Below are 18455 nucleotides of genomic sequence, written 5' to 3'. Positions count from 1 at the left end.
GTGGCATTGGAAGAACTTACTGGATCTTAATTTAATTCACAGGCCCTTGTGTGTCTTTACCTTTCCTTCTCCAAGCTCCTTTTACAAGGTTCTAATATTCAGTCCATGTGCTTTGATCACACTTTTTGATCTGCTCAGTGACTATCCTCAGGAAACCCCGTCTCAATGCTGTGTATAGAACTCCCAAAACTTGCCAGTCATTTCGTGATTTCTGCAATGGGAAGCACATCTCATGATCAATTAAAACTTGATAACAACTTTCCTGCCAATCAGTGATGCTTTCAGAACTAGTAATTCAAACTAGGTGGGATAATGAGTGTTTGTGATCATATCACTTGGTGGGTGGAGTTTCAAGATAAGACTTGACTATATAGCAGTTTCAAGGGTAGTCTGAACTTCATGAGAACTTGTTTATAAGAGGAAATAATCCAAACCCATAATATAGCACAATATTAAATTGGAAAATATATCACCTGTGAGATAGAGAGATAAGGGGAATTTATTTTTTTTATTTTAATCAATTTTATTGAGTAATTTGTTTAATATCTTCTTCTACTAGCAACTACTAAGTAAATAGGCAGAGTTCATAATCTAGACTCAAAAAAGAGTTCTTTTCTTTCTTCCCTTTTTTAAAAAAATAATCACTATTGCAGGTGTGCTTTGCCTTATTAGCCCTAAAACCCCACTGCTAGCACTCACATTAAATAAACACAAGAGTAGTTATTTGCATAACAAGTTTTGTGTGAGTTTAAACTATGTTCTCTTTATATAATAAGCATTCTTCCAAGTTCACAAAATTGGGAATCAATTTGCAAAATGTTAATTATTCAACCTCTTAGAATCATAACTATTATGTTTTTTATGAGTTTACTTTGCCTTTGAAAAATGAATGTTTCACTGCTTGCCATGTTTTCCTGAAGAAAAACAGCAATTAGTGAGAAAAGATCACTTGACGGTAGCCTGAGAGCTGATCATGTTTGTAGGGAATAAAGACTTTCAACACAGTCTACTGCTTTCTTAGAGGCAAGCAGAATTGTGTCTGTGCTGAGGTAATGTTATCAGATACTCTGGTTTTCTATGCCTTCACATAGGCAAGTCTGCACCCATGTGAGCAGCTAAGAATAAAGATGACAAGTAGGCCAGTATATAAGAAATTTTGGTAATCCTAACAAGAAATAAGGATGACAATATAAGAATGATTCTGTACCTTGGGGGTCAATGAGATATATTCTAGAAAGTCTGTTAGGATGATAATAAGATGAATTTGCATCCTGATTAATATGGACAATCAACAGCAAAGCTCAGAATCTAAAACTGGTTCAGTGATTTTAGCCATGGGACATTATAAAGCATATAGTAAATGCTAGATGAAAAAAGTAGAGAGAAACATAAAGACCAATGTTAATGAGATCCTATGAGTAATAATTTACTCTCATCTACATTTTGCTTTAAAATGTTGGGTGACATCCAAGGCTAGGCATATAGAGACTGTTTTATGTGTTATACAGAAATTCATCCTGAGATTCATGGAGACTTGGAATAAACATGTGTCATCTGCATTCTTGATGCAGAAATGCATTGTTTCTAAAGCCAAGTTTCAAACACATGGGGAAACACAAATGATGAACTATAAGTATAAAGAAGCCCATTCATGGGCTTCGAATCACCATTCTTATTGGACATTAACTTCATGTTCAAGAGGTTGCATGAAGCACTTCATATCAATGTTGTCACTCAAAGGACATACTCCTGCTCTCTGAAACATACATTCCATAACAGAATGTATTACAACTGAGTTATTATTACTTTTTCATACAATCTCATGAACCTTTACCTTTTATTTGTTTGTAGTTTTAAGATTCCACACAACGACTAGGAAAATGATATTACCCATCAGTGAAGGCTGCCATATTTAGAGTTCGAGACCCCTATGGAGCACATTCTGTAAACATTGTTAAAACAAAAAATACTATTTAAAATAATTATGCAGTCACGGTTTCCAATAATGAGGTATTGTTTCTGTATCGGTAGAAGGAGCTAAATTGAAACTGAATCTTGTAGTCCTGAAGTTGTAGGGCAGATTGTGTAAACAGTGTCTATCTTAGGGTACTAGCTTCTACAGCACAGTTAGCATGCATAGTAAGCCAGAGGTCACGGCTTTCTACAGCTTGCTTATGGACTAGTCAGCTTGATCTGATGAATCAGATGATAGTTATGGTGTTTTGAAACATTTTCAAATTAACAGAAAAGTCTGTCTGTCTTTCTGTCTGCCTCTGAGTCTCTGTCTCTCACTATGCCTCAGCCCCACTTGGCTTCCTTGCAGCTTAAGATACACTGATTCTTTCTCATTTGTCCTCAGATGGGTAGTGAAGTAGCTTGTACACAGGCAATGTAGACCTATGTAAAACATGAGGCAAAATGTAAGGTGTTTCCTGTTATCTCCTAATTTTTGGCAGTTTTGGGCTATAATAAATAGAAAATTAATGTTCAGTTTGTTCTTAGCCTTTTTCTTTAATAAAGTTCATGTTTATTGCACTTCTCAGAGACCTCTTGTGTAGTATAATGAAGTATATTACTTTAAGAACTTTCCTTACCATTCCTTGTGTAATCCTAGATACTTCCTTCAAGTAATATCTATATGTTAACATGACTCATGGTCATGATTTTGATACATGTTAAAAAGCTTTTAGTTCTATTAATTTTATTTACAGTTTAAATTAGAAGTTTCATTCCACCTATCTACTTTGTTTATATGGCATTACTTTTTAACGTGGTATTATGTTTGTTTTGTTCATATTTTACTCAATGTTTATATGGTATTCCTTTAATTTAAATAAGTTTTTAGTGTTTACTTAATAAGTAACTTCCTGGTGAACTGTTAGTCCTACTCAATTAGATACATTTATATATGAGATACAGGCACAGAAAAGTTCACCAAGCCTCTTCTGTTTATTATAGTTGAATCTTCAGTTCATTGATTGTAGACTGGTTTAGTGCCTGAATAAATAATTTAATTTTGTATATCAAACTATTCATTGTGACATCAAGTATTTTCTTGATTATTTTAGAATCCAGCAAAACCACTTGTGATGGCATGAACTAAAAATAGAAGCAAATGTTCAAAGAAAGTGGAGCATCTATTGCGCAATATGAGCTTAACGCTTTTGAACGAATGTCTCACATCCAAGAATTTATTAAAAGTTGTAACTACCATGTTTCAGGTCTGTATCATTCCCTTGAGCTTCAGTATTATCATTTGAACAGCTAGTATTATCATTTGATTTTATAGTTAATATGGCAATCTTACATATCCTTTAAGTAACGTTATAAACTTGTTGTTTGGTTCAAAAGTGGTCACATAATTGCTAAAGCTGAAATGTTGACAAAAAATGTTGCATTATATTCAAATTTTTATGAATAACAAGCTTAATCATGGGTCATTTCATTTCATCTAGGTTTAATTATTTAATGTATTTTATCAATATATCTTAAAGCCTCACAAACAGACAATCCGGTAATAAGTTTGTTCTGAATGGCTATTTCCACAATTTACATATGCTAACAAATTATCAAATATTTTATGTAATAGTTAAGTGTTTCAAGGACTTTTTAAAGCCACATATTTTCTGTAATATATTCCTATTGCAAGGAAGAAAATTTCTCTTTAGTTTAAGGTATACTCACAGAGATACACACCACACTGTAATTAAATATCAAAAAATTACAAGGTTTTTACTCCTTGTCTACTATTTTTCTAATCTGAAGAGGTTTCATTTTTAAAATGCCGTGATTCTTTTTTACTTTTTTTTTCCCAAAAATTTTATACAGGAGTACTTAATTTATATCATTTTCACAACTCCATCTCCTTTATTCAAATTTTCTCTTCATCCTACTTCTTCTCAAGCCCATGAGCTCTTTTTTCTTTAGTATATATGTGTATTATATATATATATATATATATACATACATATATGCATATATATATATATATATATATATGGGGTATTCTACCATGCTCATTTAGTGTTTCTCATATGTAAATGTGTATCTATTTAGATATATTTAGTACTGACCTTTTGGGAATGGATGACCTATCAGTTGGCTGATCCCTGGAGAAAATGGATTCTGCTTTCCTCAGCAGCTGTTGATTGCCTGTAGTCCTTCATCTAGAAGCTGACCTTGTGTTTAAAATACAAAGTGTGAGTAGCATAACCTCATATATAACGTATTATAGTAGTATATATTTTATGCACATACTTTTAAAAGTTCCTGCCATTGAGCATTATCCTCAACTTTTGTTCCAAGAATAAACACTTGGTCATACTTATATTATTAAATATATTAAATGTGTTTTGTTAAATATAAGACAGTTATTTCCAAAAATTATAATCACATTTTCAAGTCAATAACCAAGTAGATATTTCCCTTATACAGGCAGTTTTATTTTACTGTCCTCTGTATTATTTGTCCCCCAGTGGTACAAATATTGATATTTTTGTACTCGGAATCATAATACATGTGCGTGTAAAGATTTGCAGAGTGTGTTTGCTTTCTTGGCCCTCATAAAATTCTTTTTGTGAAGCACTGTTGTCATTGTTTTTTATTTCTGGGAAATATAGTTTAAACACAACAAGTTCAATAACGTATCTAAGATATGCATTCAAACATTGAAGTGGCTGAAATGTAATTTGAGTGTTATCAAGCCCATGAGATTTCTCAGCTTGTACTAATCTTAATCCACCTGGGGAATGATTAAGAGGAGAACTTCAGTTGATTTCCAGGAGTTCGATATAGGAGTTAGATTCCAGGAGTTATTTAGGGACTATTATGATGATATAGAGTCCATTAAAATAAACAGATCTGTAAATATTAAAGTATTGTTCTTTTTATGGTTTTAGAGCTTTATTGTAGAAAGGCAGAGAGAAAGAGAGAAGATAGAAAGAGGGAGATTGGTTGGCCAAGGCCATGTGGAAAGAGATGGGAAGGGAGAGAGCAAAGGAGGCTAGAGAGTAAGAAAGCTGAGAGCTTTAAGAGAGTGAGGAGGGGCCAAGAAGTCTAAAGTATTGTTCTTGATGAACCTCAACAAGATGATCAGAATAGCTGAGAATATGTTTGTGTTTTTTAAGAGGTATTTTTTTGTGTATGCATATTTTGCTTGCTTGTATGTTTGTATACTATGTGTACACCTGATGCATGTGGCAGTCAGAAAATCAGATCCCCTGGAGCTTGAGGAACAGATGTGTGCGAGCCACCATGTATGATATAAAGGATACATGGCCCTCTGCAAGACCCACAAGAGCTTTCAACCACTGAGACAACTCTCCATCTTGAACAAATGTTTTCTGCTCTTGTTAGTTTCTGGAGATAGAGTTTCTCTGTGTATCTTGGGCTGGTTTCTTTTTTTTTTTTTTTAATTTTTTATTAGGTATTTTCCTCATTTACATTTCCAATGCTATCCCAAAAGTCCCCCATACCCACCCCACCAGTCCCCTACCCACCCACTCCCCCTTTTTGGCCCTGGCATTCCCCTGTACTAGGGCTTATAAAGTTTGCAAGTCCAATGGGCCTCTCTTTCCAGTGATGGCCGATTAGGCCATCTTTTGATACGTATGCAGCTAAAGTCAAGAGCTCCGGGGTACTGGTTAGTTCATAATGTTGTTCCACCTATAGGGTTGCAGATCCCTTTAGCTCCTTGGGTACTTTCTCTAGCTCCTCCATTGGGGGCCTTGTGATCCATCCAATAGCTGACTGTGAGCATCCACTTCTGTGTTTGCTAGGCCCCAGCATAGCCTCACAAGAGACAGCTATATCTGGGTCCTTTCAGCAAAATCTTGCTAGTGAATGCAATGGTGTCAGCGTTTGGAAGCTGATTATAGGATGGATCCCCGGATATGGCAATCACTAGATGGTCCATCCTTTCGTCACAGCTCCAAATTTTGTCTCTGTAACTCCTTCCATGGGTGTTTTGTTCCCAATTCTAAGAAGGGACAAAGTGTCCACACTTTGGTCTTCGTTCTCCTTGAATTTCATGCGTTTAGCAAATTGTATCTTATATCTTGGGTATCCTAAGTTTCTGGGCTAATATCCACTTATCAGTGAGTACATGTTGTGTGAGTTCCTTTGTGATTGGGTTACCTCACTCAGGATAATGCCCTGCAGGTCCAACCATTTGCCTAGGAATTTCATAAATTCATTCTTTTTAATAGCTGAGTAGTATTCCATTGTGTAAATGTACCACATTTTCTGTATCCATTCCTCTGTTGAGGGGCATATGGGTTCTTTCCAGCTTCTAGCTATTATAAATAAGGCTGCTATGAACATAGTGGAGCATGTGTCCTTCTTACCAGTTGGGACATCTTCTGGATATATGTTGGGCTGGTTTCTAACTCATGATTTTTCTCAATTGGACGTTTCAAGTGTTGAGTGTACATCCAAAAACTGTGATGCCTAGCTTACCTTAATAATTTTAATAGTTGAAAAGAAGTGATTTTTCCAGCATACGTTTTAAGAATTTCAAAAGGGTAAGATCAATATATATTTTTACTAATATCTTTGTTACTTTGAAACTTCCATTTGGTTTTAGATGTTCCTCAGATTTTTTTGACAAGTAGGCAGTCTGTGTATGTTGGTGAGAGTGCCAATGAGTGATTTCTTGGAACTCTTTGAAAGGTTGTCAGGCTTGGCTTTCAGAGCCTCATGAAAAAATGAGGTCTAAAAACTGGTGTCATCAATGTAGAGCAATCAGAACACTCTTCCATTGCTGTTGGGCATGTAATTTGTACAGCCACTATGGAAATCAATATGGCAGTTTCTCAGAAAGATGGAAATAGATTTATATCAAGATCCAATTATAACATTCTTATACATATACCACAAGGACACTTGCTCAAACATTATCATTGCTAGTTTATTCATAATAACCAGAAATTGAAAACAATCTATGTGTCTCTTAGTGGAGAAATTAATAAAATAAATGTGGTAGTCTTGGACGTGCGGGACTGGCCAGCAGTAACGACGCTGCAACAGGATCCTTCTGCACACGTTTATTGGGATAGCTTGATTGCAGAGGCGAAGAGACCCCGAGCCCAGAACTGGTGCTGCTTATATAGGCCTAGGAGAGGCGTGTCTCACACCCGGATTGGTTATGCACTAAGCCTCATTTGCATGTTCCTCATCTGATTGGCTACTCTCTCTCTGTACCTCACAGAGCCTCATTATCATACCTCATTTGCATGTCTCACATCTGATTGGTTATACTCTCAGTACCTCATTAACATGCCCGGGCCAGGCAGTGACTTGGCAAAAAGCTTTACTGCATATGTACACATTGGTTGTTTGTCCAAACTTATGTGTGGTGGCCAGCAGTAGTCAGTGCCACTCTGCAACGGCACATGTGGCTTCCCACATGGTAGGTTTACACAATAGAACAGAGATCTATCTATCTATCTATCTATCTATCTATCTATCTATCTATCTATCTATCTATCTATCTAAATATCTATCTATCTATCTATCTATCTCTAAATATCTATCTATCTATCTATCTATCTATCTATCTATCTATCTATCTATCTTTTGTTGTTTTGAGACAAGTTTCTTTGTGTAGCCTTGCCTGTCCTGGACCTCATACTCAGAGGTCTTCCTGCCTCTGTCTCTCAATTGCTGGGAATAAAGGCATGCACCACCACCACCTATCCCATACTCAGCTCTTAAAAACTGAGATCATGATATGTGCAATCAAACAGATGAAACTAGAAACAAGTCCTTCTGAGTGAGGTAGCTCATACTCAGAAAGAAAAATATGGCATGTATAAGACCTGCAACTAAAGAAAGTGAGACCCTGGGACACTCAGCCCTAAATGAAATATATCCATCAAATCCCTCTCCTCAGATCTCCAGAAACCCCTCAAAAAAGGAGAAAGAAGGAGTGGGGAAGCCAAAGAAGATGGAGGATACCAAGAGAAAAATTACCTCTAAAGCAACTGACTAAAATTCATAATACTTCAGAGAGTACTCAACAAATGCAGAGCCTACACATTTCTGCATCGACTCTCGAGGACCACCTGGTTTAAACCTCTGTGTCAAGTTTACCACCCACTAAAATCTTTGGAGACAAATTATTAGTTTAATTCAGAAACCTAAAAAAAATAAAGAATTTTCATTAGCTTCAGTAAATCTAGTGTCTATTTAGCATTTCACTTAATGAAAACTTTCTGCATGTTTATCTAAAGTATTTAAGTTAGAATTATGAGAAGAATTTGCCTGCTATAATAAGTAAATGAACAAGAAAGCACTTAAAAATATGAAAAATAATGTTTACTTAAAAACAACAATAAAACAAAACAAGGCAAGAACTGGTGTTATCAATTTCAGAAATTGCTTCCCATATACCTAGCCACCTTTTCTTTCTTTGCCTAGTTCTCTCATCTCGGTTTTGCTGTCTCCCGTTCTTCCCTACTGTTTGCATGAGTCCCTTGTGATACAGTTAAGTGTTACCTTATTTAGCATTGGCCTAAAGTGTTGAATGATTTAACAGGATGATGTGTGCCCTGGCATATTATCTTGTTGAACTATTCAATTAAATATGATAATGTTGAGCACACTGACACTGTTAAACACTCAGGTGAATGAGCAATTCTCTGTGAAGTGCAGAAATCCTGAAAGTCATCTACATGACTGTAAACAATATTTATTTTTTTTATATAACTATTTTATGATTCTGGTTGATGAGGCAGATCAAAAACAATATTAATAAACTCCAACATTTGGAAGACTCAATTAAAGCCAAAGAAATTATTATTTTTAGATTTATCTTGACAAAAGTAATAACTAAAATGTAAATGTGATGGTAAACTTTCTTCTCTAGCATTCACAAAGTATGTCAAGTTATACTATGCTGCATTTATTCATTTTTAAAGCCCTATCAGCATAATTTCTGGCCTTTCTTCACATACAGTACACAGTTACCTCAAGTCCATATGTAGTATGTGCTTGCCCATCATATTTGCATCAATTTTGTTATACTCTCTATTCAGCTTTGTAAATATCCTTTGCTCTGCTACAAAAAAAATGTTAGTTGTCAAAGAAAAAGTTCAAACACTTAGTACACAAAATAATGGACCTACTGATAATGGCTTGTAGTGGCAACTGCAAAAGTATCTGTTTGTATTGTGATGGAATTTCAAAATGAATAATGATACTTTGACCATGAAATATTCATTCTTAAGTTTTATTGAGAAAGTTTTTCTTCTTCTGCTACAAATTCCTATTTCTGCTAGTGAAATATTAGCATCCATAGTTGACACTAGTATCATTACTTAAATAAAATAAAATGAGATGATTTATTTAAGGGATCTTCACAAATGTTTAATTTTCTATGTTGAAAATATTCAGAGGGAACGGGCATGGGGGAGGTGCTGTGTGAGGGGAGACCAGGGTTGGGCAGTGATTGGGATGTAATGTGGAAAAACATTACCCGTAACTCCAAAAAAAAGAAAAGAAAAATATTCATACAACCCAATTTAAACAATGAAAATATATATTGTTTATAGAATATAGATTTTAAATTTATTTTTATAGAAAGCAGTTAAGATAATGAAAATTTTTGAGAGATTTACTGTCTTTTTATATTTAGAAATTCTAACCTTGTTTCTATATCATTTATCATAATTTAATGAGTTGTAAATGAGATGAAATTTAGAAAATATTAGTGACTAACAAATTTACAAGATGTTGATGATTTAAAAAAGTCTTAAATTATTCTGATAGTTAATGATATCGCTACATAAATCAGAGTAGAAAATTGTATCATATCAGTGCATCGCAAAGTTAATATTTTAGATGTCAGTTTTCTATCAGTTGGCCCATAGAATTTATACTATCTTCAAAATATTCCAAGTTTCTTCACAGACATTGACAAAAATCATTATAAGATGCTTATAAATAAGCACATATTTCAGAGTAACCAAAACACCATGTTTATCACTGTAGAGGTTACAGGAACTTAGAGACTGAAACCTCCAAATGAGATATAATTAAGTCTCATGCAACAACCAACTTTATTCAGAGCATCAGAAAACTTATAATCTGTGTGTTAAAAGCAATAATGTGATCAAAGTTCTTATGAGTTCAAGTTGCATATAAGAAGTATTTGAAAAAAACATGTTTATTTATTGGGTATATAAACAAGTAAACTCTGATTTATCTCAAATCTATCTACTATGCCTGGGAGAAACATGAAGGCACATTCCCAGAACAATTCAGTATTCTGATGTCCTAAGTCTCTTGGCTTTTTTTTTTTTTTTTTTTTTTTTTTTTTTTTTTTTTTGAGTTTTCTACCAAGCACTCCAAATTTTCCTCACATGTCTCTATTCCTGGACAGGATGCAGATATACCAGAACTTGAAACATTGATTGGGGTACTATGTCTCTCTTATTCTAAGACAACTGCTTTTTTTCTGGTCATTGAAAGAGTTTATCTGTTTCTTTTTTATTATATTTGATATTATTTAAAACAATTTTGTATTTCTTTGTACATTTTGGATATTACCCCTGTATTGGATGTAGGGTTGGTAAAGATCTTTTCCCAATCTGTAGGCTTCTGTCTTGAACTATTGACAGTGTCCTTTTCCCTTACAGAAACTTTTCAATTTTATGAGGTCCCATTGGTCAATGGTTGATTTTAGAGTCTGAGTAATTGGTGTTTTGTTCAGGAAAATTTCCCATGTGCCTATGTGTTTGAGACTCTTTCCCACTTTCTCTTCTATTTGATTTAGCTTATCTGGTTTTATGTGGCGGTCCTTGATCTACTTGGACTTGAGCTTTGTACAAGGAGATAAGAATGGATCTATTTGCATTTTTCCTCATGTCTACCACCAATTCAACCAGCACCATTTTTTGAAAATGCCTTCTGTTTTTCTACTGGATAGTTTTGAATTCTTTGTCAAAGATCAAGTGATCATAGTTGTGTGGGTTTATTTCTGGGTCTTCAATACTAATCCATTGATCTACTTGCCTGTCTCTGTACCAATACCATGTAGTTTTTATCACTGTTGCTCTGTAGTGCAGTTTGAGGTATGGGATGATGATTCCCCCAGAAGTTCTTTTATTGTTGAGAAAAATTTTTGCTATCATTGTTTTTTTTGTTTGCTTGTTTGTTTGTTTTTGTTGTTATTGTTGTTACAGATGAATTTAAGAATTGCTTTTCCTATTTCTTTTTATTTATTACGTATTTTCCTCAATTACATTTCCAATGCTATCGCAAAAGTCTCCCACACGCTCCCCCCCAACTCCCCTACCCACCCAGAACTCAAGAGGGTGGACTCCAGAAAATCAAATAACCCCCTTAAAAGATGGGGCTCAGAGCTAAACAAAGAATTCTCACCCGAGGAATACCGAATGGCTGAGAAGCACCTGAAAAAATGTTCAACATCCTTAATCATCAGAGAAATGCAAATCAAAACAACCCTGAGATTCCATTTCACACCAGTCAAAATGGCTAAGATCAAAAATTCAGGTGACAGCAGATGCTGGTGAGTATGTGGAGAAAGAGGAACACTCCTCCATTGTTGGTGGGATTGCAAGCTTGTACAACCACTCTGGAAATCAGTCTGGCAGTTCCTCAGAAAATTGGACATAGTACTACCGGAGGATCCCACTTTTTCTATTTCTATGGAGAATTGAGTTGGAATTTGATGGGGATTATATGGAATCTGTAGAATGCATTTGGTAAGATAGCCATTTTTACTATGTTAATCCTGCCAATCCATGAACATGGGAGATTTTTCCATCGTGTGAAGTCTTCTTTGATTTCTTTCATCAGACTAGAAGTTCTTGTCATACAGATCATTCACTTGCTTGGTTAGAGTCACAGCAAGATATTTTATATTAGCCAGGCAGGGGTGGCCCATGCCTTTAATCCCAGCACTTGGGAAGCAGAGGCAGGTGGATTTCTGAGTTTAAGGACAGCCTGATCTACAGACTGAGTTCCAGGACAGCCAGGGCTATACTGAGAAACCCTGTCTCTAAAACAAAAAAAAAAAAAAAAAGATATTTTATATTATTTGTGATTATTATGAAGGGTGTTATCTCAATAATCTCTTTCTCAGCCCATTTATCTTTTGTGTAGAGGAAGGCTACTGATTTGTTAGAGTTAATTTTAATTAATTAGTTAATTTTTTTCTTTTTTGGGTTTTTTTTTTAAGTTTTGGATTGACTTTTTTTAATTCTTTTTTTATTAGATATTTTCTTTATTTACATTTCAAATGCTATCCCAAAAGTTCCCTATACCTTCCCCCCAGCCTGCTCCCCTACCCACCCACTCCCACTTCTTGGCCCTGGTGTTCCCCTGTACTGGGCCATATAAAGTTTGCAATACCAAGGGGCCTCTCTTCTCAATGATGGCCAACTAGGCCATCTTCTGCCACATATGCAGCTAGAGACACAAGCTCTGTGGGTACTGGTTAGAAGATGTTCCACCTGGTAATAAGAACACATGCTCCACTATGTTCATAGCAACCTTATTTATAATAGCCAGAAGCTGAAAAGAACCTAGATGTCCCTCAACAGAGGAATGGATACAGAAAATGTGGTACTTTTACACAATGGAGTAGTACTCAGCTATTAAAAACAATAAATTTTTTGGTTTTTCGAGACAAGATTTTTCTGTATAGCCATGGCTATCCTGGAACTCAGTGTGTAGACCAGGCTGGTCTCTTACTCAGAGATCTGCCTGCCTCTGACTTCTAATCCAGCCACTTTGCTGAAGTTGTTTATGAGCTGTAGGAGTTCTTTGGTGTAATTTTTGATATTATCATATCATCCACAAATAGTGATATCTTAACTTCTTCCTTTCTAATTTGTATCCCTTTGATCTCCTTGTGTTGTCTAACTTCTCTGGCTAGACCTTCGAGTACTATATGAATATGTAGGGAGAGAGTGTGCAGCCTAGTTTTGTCCATGATTTTAGTCGAGTTGCTTCAAGTATCTCTCTAGTTTGATGTTAGCATGTTGGCTATTGGTTTGCTGTATATTACTTTTATTATATTTGTATATGTGCCTTGAATTCCTGATTGTTCCAATACTTTTAACATGAAAGGGCATTATATTTTGTCAAATATTTTTTTCAGCATCTAATGAATTGATTTTTTTCCTTTGAGTTTGTTTTTATAGTGGAGTATGTTGATCAATTTCCATATATGGAACCATCCCTGCATTCCTTGGAAGAAGCCTGCTTGATTATGGTAAATGATCATTTTTAATGTGTTCTTTGATTTGGGTTGTGAGAATTGTACAAATATTTTTGCATTGGTATTCATAAGGGAAGTTCTGAAGTTCTTTCTCTTGTGTCTTTGTGTGGTTTAGGTATCAATGTAACTGTGGGTTTATAGAACGACTTAGGCAGTGTTCCTTCTGTTTCTACTTTTTTGGAATAGTTTGAGAAGTATTGGTATTAGGTCTTCTTTGAAGATCTGAGAGAATTCTACACTACAACCATCTGGACCTGGGCTTTTCTTGGTTGTGAGACTTTGAATAACTATTTCTATTTCCCTAGGGTTTATGGGACTGTTTAAATGGTTTATCGGATCTTAGTTTGTTTGTTTGTTTGTTGTCTGTTTGGGTTTTGTTTTTGTTTTTGTTTTTGTTTTTGTTTTGAGACATGGTTTCTCTGTACAGTCTTGGATATCCCGAAACTTACATTGTAGACCAGGATGGCCTTGAACTCAGAAATCTGCCTGCCTCTGCCTCCCAAGTGCTGGGATTAAAGGCATGCACCACCACTGTCTGGCTGGTTTAACCGATCTTGATTTAACTTTGGTACCTGGTATCTGTCTAGAAAATCATCCATTTCATCCAAATTCTCCAGTTTTGTTGAATATAGACTTTTGAAGTAGGATCTGATGATTTTTTAATTTTCCAAGTTTTTGTTGTTATATTTCCCCTCTCATTTCTGATTTTGTTAATTTGGATACTGTCTCTGTGACCCCTGGTTAATCTGGCTAAGGGATGATCTATCTTGTTAATTTTCTCAAAGAACCAGCTACTGGTTTTGTTGATTCTTTATATAGTTCTTTTTGTTTCTACTTGGTTGATTTCAGCCCCGATTTTATTATTTCCTGCCATCTATTACTCTTGGGTGTATTTGCTTCTTTTTCTTCTAGTGCCTTCAGATGTACTATTAAATTGCTAGTATGTGCTCTCTCTAGTATCTTTATGAAGACACTCGTAGCTATGAGTTTTCCTTTTAGCACTACTTTCATTGTGTCCCATAAGTTTGGGTATGTTGTACCTTCAAATTCTAAAAAGTCTTTAATTTCTTTCATCATTTCTTCCCTGACAAAGTTATCAGTGAGTAATGAGTGGTTCAGTTCCCATGTGTTTGTGGGTTTCTGTTATTTTTGTAGTTATTAAAGACCAGTCCCTTAATCTGTGGTGGTCTGATAGAATGCATAGGATTAATTCAAACTTCTTGAATCAGTTGAGGTTTGTTTTGTAATTTAATTATATGGTCAGATTTGGAGAAGGTACCATGAGGTGCTAAGAAGGAGGTATATTATTTTGTTTTAGGGTGAAATGTTCTGTTCAGATCTGTTAAAACCATTGGGTTCATAACTTCCTCTAGTTTCACTGTTTCTCTGTTTAGTTATTGTTTTTATGATTTGTCCAATGGTGAGAGTGGGGTGTTGAAGTCTCCCACTATTATGTGTGAATTTCAATGTGTGTTTTGAGCTTTAGTAAGTTTCTTTTACAAATGTGGGTATCCTTGCATTTGGGGCATATGTGTTCAGAACTGAGAGTTCATCTTGGTTTTTCCTTTGGTGACTATGAAGTATCATTCCACTTGGTTTTTTTTTTTTTTTTTTTTTTTTGATAACTCTTAGGTGAAAGTCGATATTAGAATAGCTAATACAGCTTGTTTCTTAAGACCATTTACTTGAAAATTTTTCTTCCAGCCTTTTACACTGAAGTAGTGTCTGTCTTCATCGCTGAGGTGTATTTCCTGTATGCACCAAAATTCTGGGATCTATTTATGTACACAGTTCATTAGCCTATGTCTTTTTATTGGAGAATTGAGTCCATTGATATTGAGAGATATTAGGGATCAATGATTATTGCTTCCTGTTTTTAGTTTTTGTTTTATTATTGTTATTGATGTGTTTGAGGTGGAATTATGTTTGTGTGGTTCTCTTCTTTTGGGTTTGTTGTAGGAAGATTAATTTATTGGGTGTAGTTTCCCTCTTTGTGTTGGGGTTTTCTTTCCATTATCCTCTGTATGGGCAGTTTAGTGGAAAGATATTGTTTAAATTTTGTTTTGTCGTGTAATAGCTTGGTTTCTCCATATATGGTAATTGAGAGTTTTGCTGGGTATAGTAACTTGGAATGACATTTTTGTTCTCTTAGGGTCTGTATGAATTCTTCCAAAGATATTCTGTATTTTAGAATCTCTGTTGAGAAGTCTGGTGTAATTCTAATAGGTCTGACTTTATATGTTACTTGGCCTTTTTCCCTTCTTTTAATATTCTTTCTTTGTTCTGTGCATTTGATGTTTTTATTATTATGTGATGGGAGGAATTTCCTTTCTAATCAAATCTATTTGGTATTCTGTAGGCTTCTTGTATGTTTATGGCCACCTCTTTCTTTAAGATAGAGAAGTTTTCTTCTATAATTTTGTTGAAGATGTTTACTAGTCCTATGAGTTGAGAAACTTTGTTTTCTTTTATCTCTATTATATTTAGGTTTGGTCTTTTCATTGTGTCCTGAATTTCTTAGAGCTTACAAATAGGAGCTTTTTGTGCTTTGTTTTTTTATTTTTTGTTTTTTTGACTGTTGTGTCAATGTCTTCTATGATATCTTCTACCACTGAGATTCTCTCTTCTATCTCTTGTATCCTGTTGGTGATGTTTGCATTTGTGACTCCTGTTATCTTTCCTAGGATTTCCATCTCCAGGGTTGTCTCCCTTTATGATTTCTTTATTGTTTCTACTTCCATTTTTAGATCCTGGGTGGTTTTGTTCAATTCTTTTACCTGTTTGATTGTATTTTCCTGTATTTCTTAAGGAGTTTATGTTTTTCCTCTTTAAGAGTTTCTACTTGTTTACCTATATTCTGTGTTTCTTTAAGGGAGTAAGGTCCTTCTTAAGATCCTCTATCATCTTCATGAGATGGGATTTTTAGATCAAAATCTTGCTTTTTGTATGTGTTAGGGTATCCAGGCCTTCCTGGTGTGGGAGAATTTGGTTCTGATGTTGCCAAGTACCATTTGCTTCTGTTACTTATGTTCTTGAGTTTACCTCTACCCATCTGGTTATCTCTCATGTTAACTGGCCTTGCTATCTCTGACTGGAGCCTGTCCCTTCTGTGGGCTTGGTTATGTTGGGTCTCCTTGGTTCAGTCTGTCTTTGGGTATAGGAGTGGGTCTGGAGAGCCTGATTTGTGAGCCAGGCTGTGTCAGACCTCCTGGGAGGTCAAGATGTCTCTGGGTATGGGTGGAGTGAGTAGGGTTAAGGGACAGGATTTGTTCCTGTGTGCAGATATCTCCAGCAGATCCTTTGCATCTGGGCTCTTAGGGAGGGACTGCCCCAGTTAGGTCAAGTTTTGGGGTGGTGGTAGGGGACTCACCTCTGGGCTTGGGGTATCAGAACTCCTGGGAATCAAACTGTCTCTGATGTGGGCAAGGTAAGGGGGCCTATATCGCCATCTTTAATGAATGTGTAGGTGTAGTTTTCAACAATGGAGCCCTGCTGTCAGTTTGGGGAGAGCAGGGATGGGCTACTTTTTATGCTGCATACCAAGGACTAGGCCAAAAAGAAGTTGCTGGACTTTTGATTTGTAGACAGACATAAATCTTACAGTTTTACTTTGTTATTTCAGCCTAGATTGAAATTCATGGGATATGTTTTCTTGATCAAGAAATTCATGGGATATATTTTCTTGACCAATCAATCACCTCTGTCACCTGTTGCAAACTATTTCTTGCCAATAAATTTATTTAAAAATACAATACTGAATGTCAGTTGATTTTACTGACATATACATGCAAAAATATCCATTGTTCAGTGTATTGTGTAAATGAAGGATATTAAATGACAGAATGTGCTATTTTATTAACTTAAATATACTTTATTAACAACAATACAATCAAACAGGTAAAAGAATTGAACAAAACCACCCAGGATCTAAAAATGGAAGTAGTAACAATAAAGAAATCATTTACAAAAAGAACCAGAACATATAACATTGTGTGCTTTTAATAGTTAACTAATACATCATTTTATATTTTCACATAAGAATAACTTGTATTCTCTAAGATGTTTCTTATGTTGATCTTAGCCATAGTCATTCAACTTCAGTATTGAGGCATTCATAGTATGTTTATCTAAAGTTAAAATATATCCTTTCTCTGACTAAACATTAAACATTTTATACACTTATTCAATACCTCTTTGTGTTGCTTCAATTTTAAGTGCTGATCATCATTTATATAAACTTGTTTCTTTTATTTTTTCTGATACTTATTTATGGGAGACTCTGATAACCTAGGTCTTCATTTATCAAAAATTTTGTAAATTATGAAATTAAACACTACATTGAAACAATCTTCTAGAGACAAACCTTTCAGGGTAGGAATGGCCTCCTGCTTTTTTGTCCTGTTTGTATTTCTTTGATGCCATGCACCAGAGCTGGATCTCTGAGAGCCAGACACAAAATGAGAATGACATGTTGAACACATGGATATCAAGGATGTGGTTACCTTAGCAACAGGAAGCATATAAAAGCCCTTAGAACATCCATTGCTACCCCAGGGACATATCAGTGTTTCAGATACTATAAATACCTATGAATATGGTGCCTATAAGAAGCAGTACAAATATTAAAGTATTATAATATAAAACTGACCCTAGGTTTTCTCACTGGACTAAGTAAACAATCTATAATTCATTCCCTTCCTAGGAATGGGTTGGTAGTGATTTAATCCAGAAACAGAATAACAGTTTTGGAATTTACAGTCTATAAAATAGGATTTACTTTTAATTTCGTGTAGCTACATGCATACTTTGAATTTCAGTTCTTATTTATAGGTTCAAGGTTTATCATATTAAAATCAACCTGTAATTTATTTTGAGTGTTAAAATTCACCTAATTTGAGAATGTATACAGAACTGAAACAAGGAGGATTTTCAACAGATGTTAGACTACTAACAATATGTTTAATCATTTGTTTCTTGGAGTAGATGGATGGTGAGAATTTGATCAGTTACTAGAGAGAAGATTTACCTGAAATTTGCCTAATAACTTTATAAGAAAATGCTATATTCATTAATACTAGCAAAAATGTTCTCCCTGTCAATGTTTTAAAATTAAAAACAATCACAAAAACCAATTATCATAAGTCTGTGTGTATAGGTCAATTTGCCGCTGCTTTCCTTGCTGATAATTGTTCATCCTACTGTATAGGGA

The 18455-nt window shown here is 35.0% G+C and overlaps 1 long non-coding RNA gene across 9 annotated transcripts in view; it reads left to right on the top strand.

The window, feature by feature from the left end:
- Gm31145 overlaps positions 1 to 18455 on the top strand; it is a 145238-nt gene that overhangs the window by 59097 nt on the left and 67686 nt on the right. For 8 of the 9 annotated variants that reach the window (XR_881160.1, XR_881159.1, XR_390442.2 and 5 more), the window contains exons 2-3: positions 3069 to 3221; positions 4057 to 4199. This is a non-coding gene — a long non-coding RNA (predicted gene, 31145). Of the gene's footprint in view, positions 1 to 3068; positions 3222 to 4056; positions 4200 to 7891; positions 9540 to 18455 lie in introns of those variants that run through there. The other variant, XR_390443.2, reaches the window with a different exon arrangement.

This window comes from Mus musculus, chromosome 4 (assembly GCF_000001635.26).
Source record: "Mus musculus strain C57BL/6J chromosome 4, GRCm38.p6 C57BL/6J".
NCBI lineage: Eukaryota > Metazoa > Chordata > Mammalia > Rodentia > Muridae > Mus > Mus musculus.
This window is presented reverse-complemented; position numbering and strand designations above follow the sequence as displayed.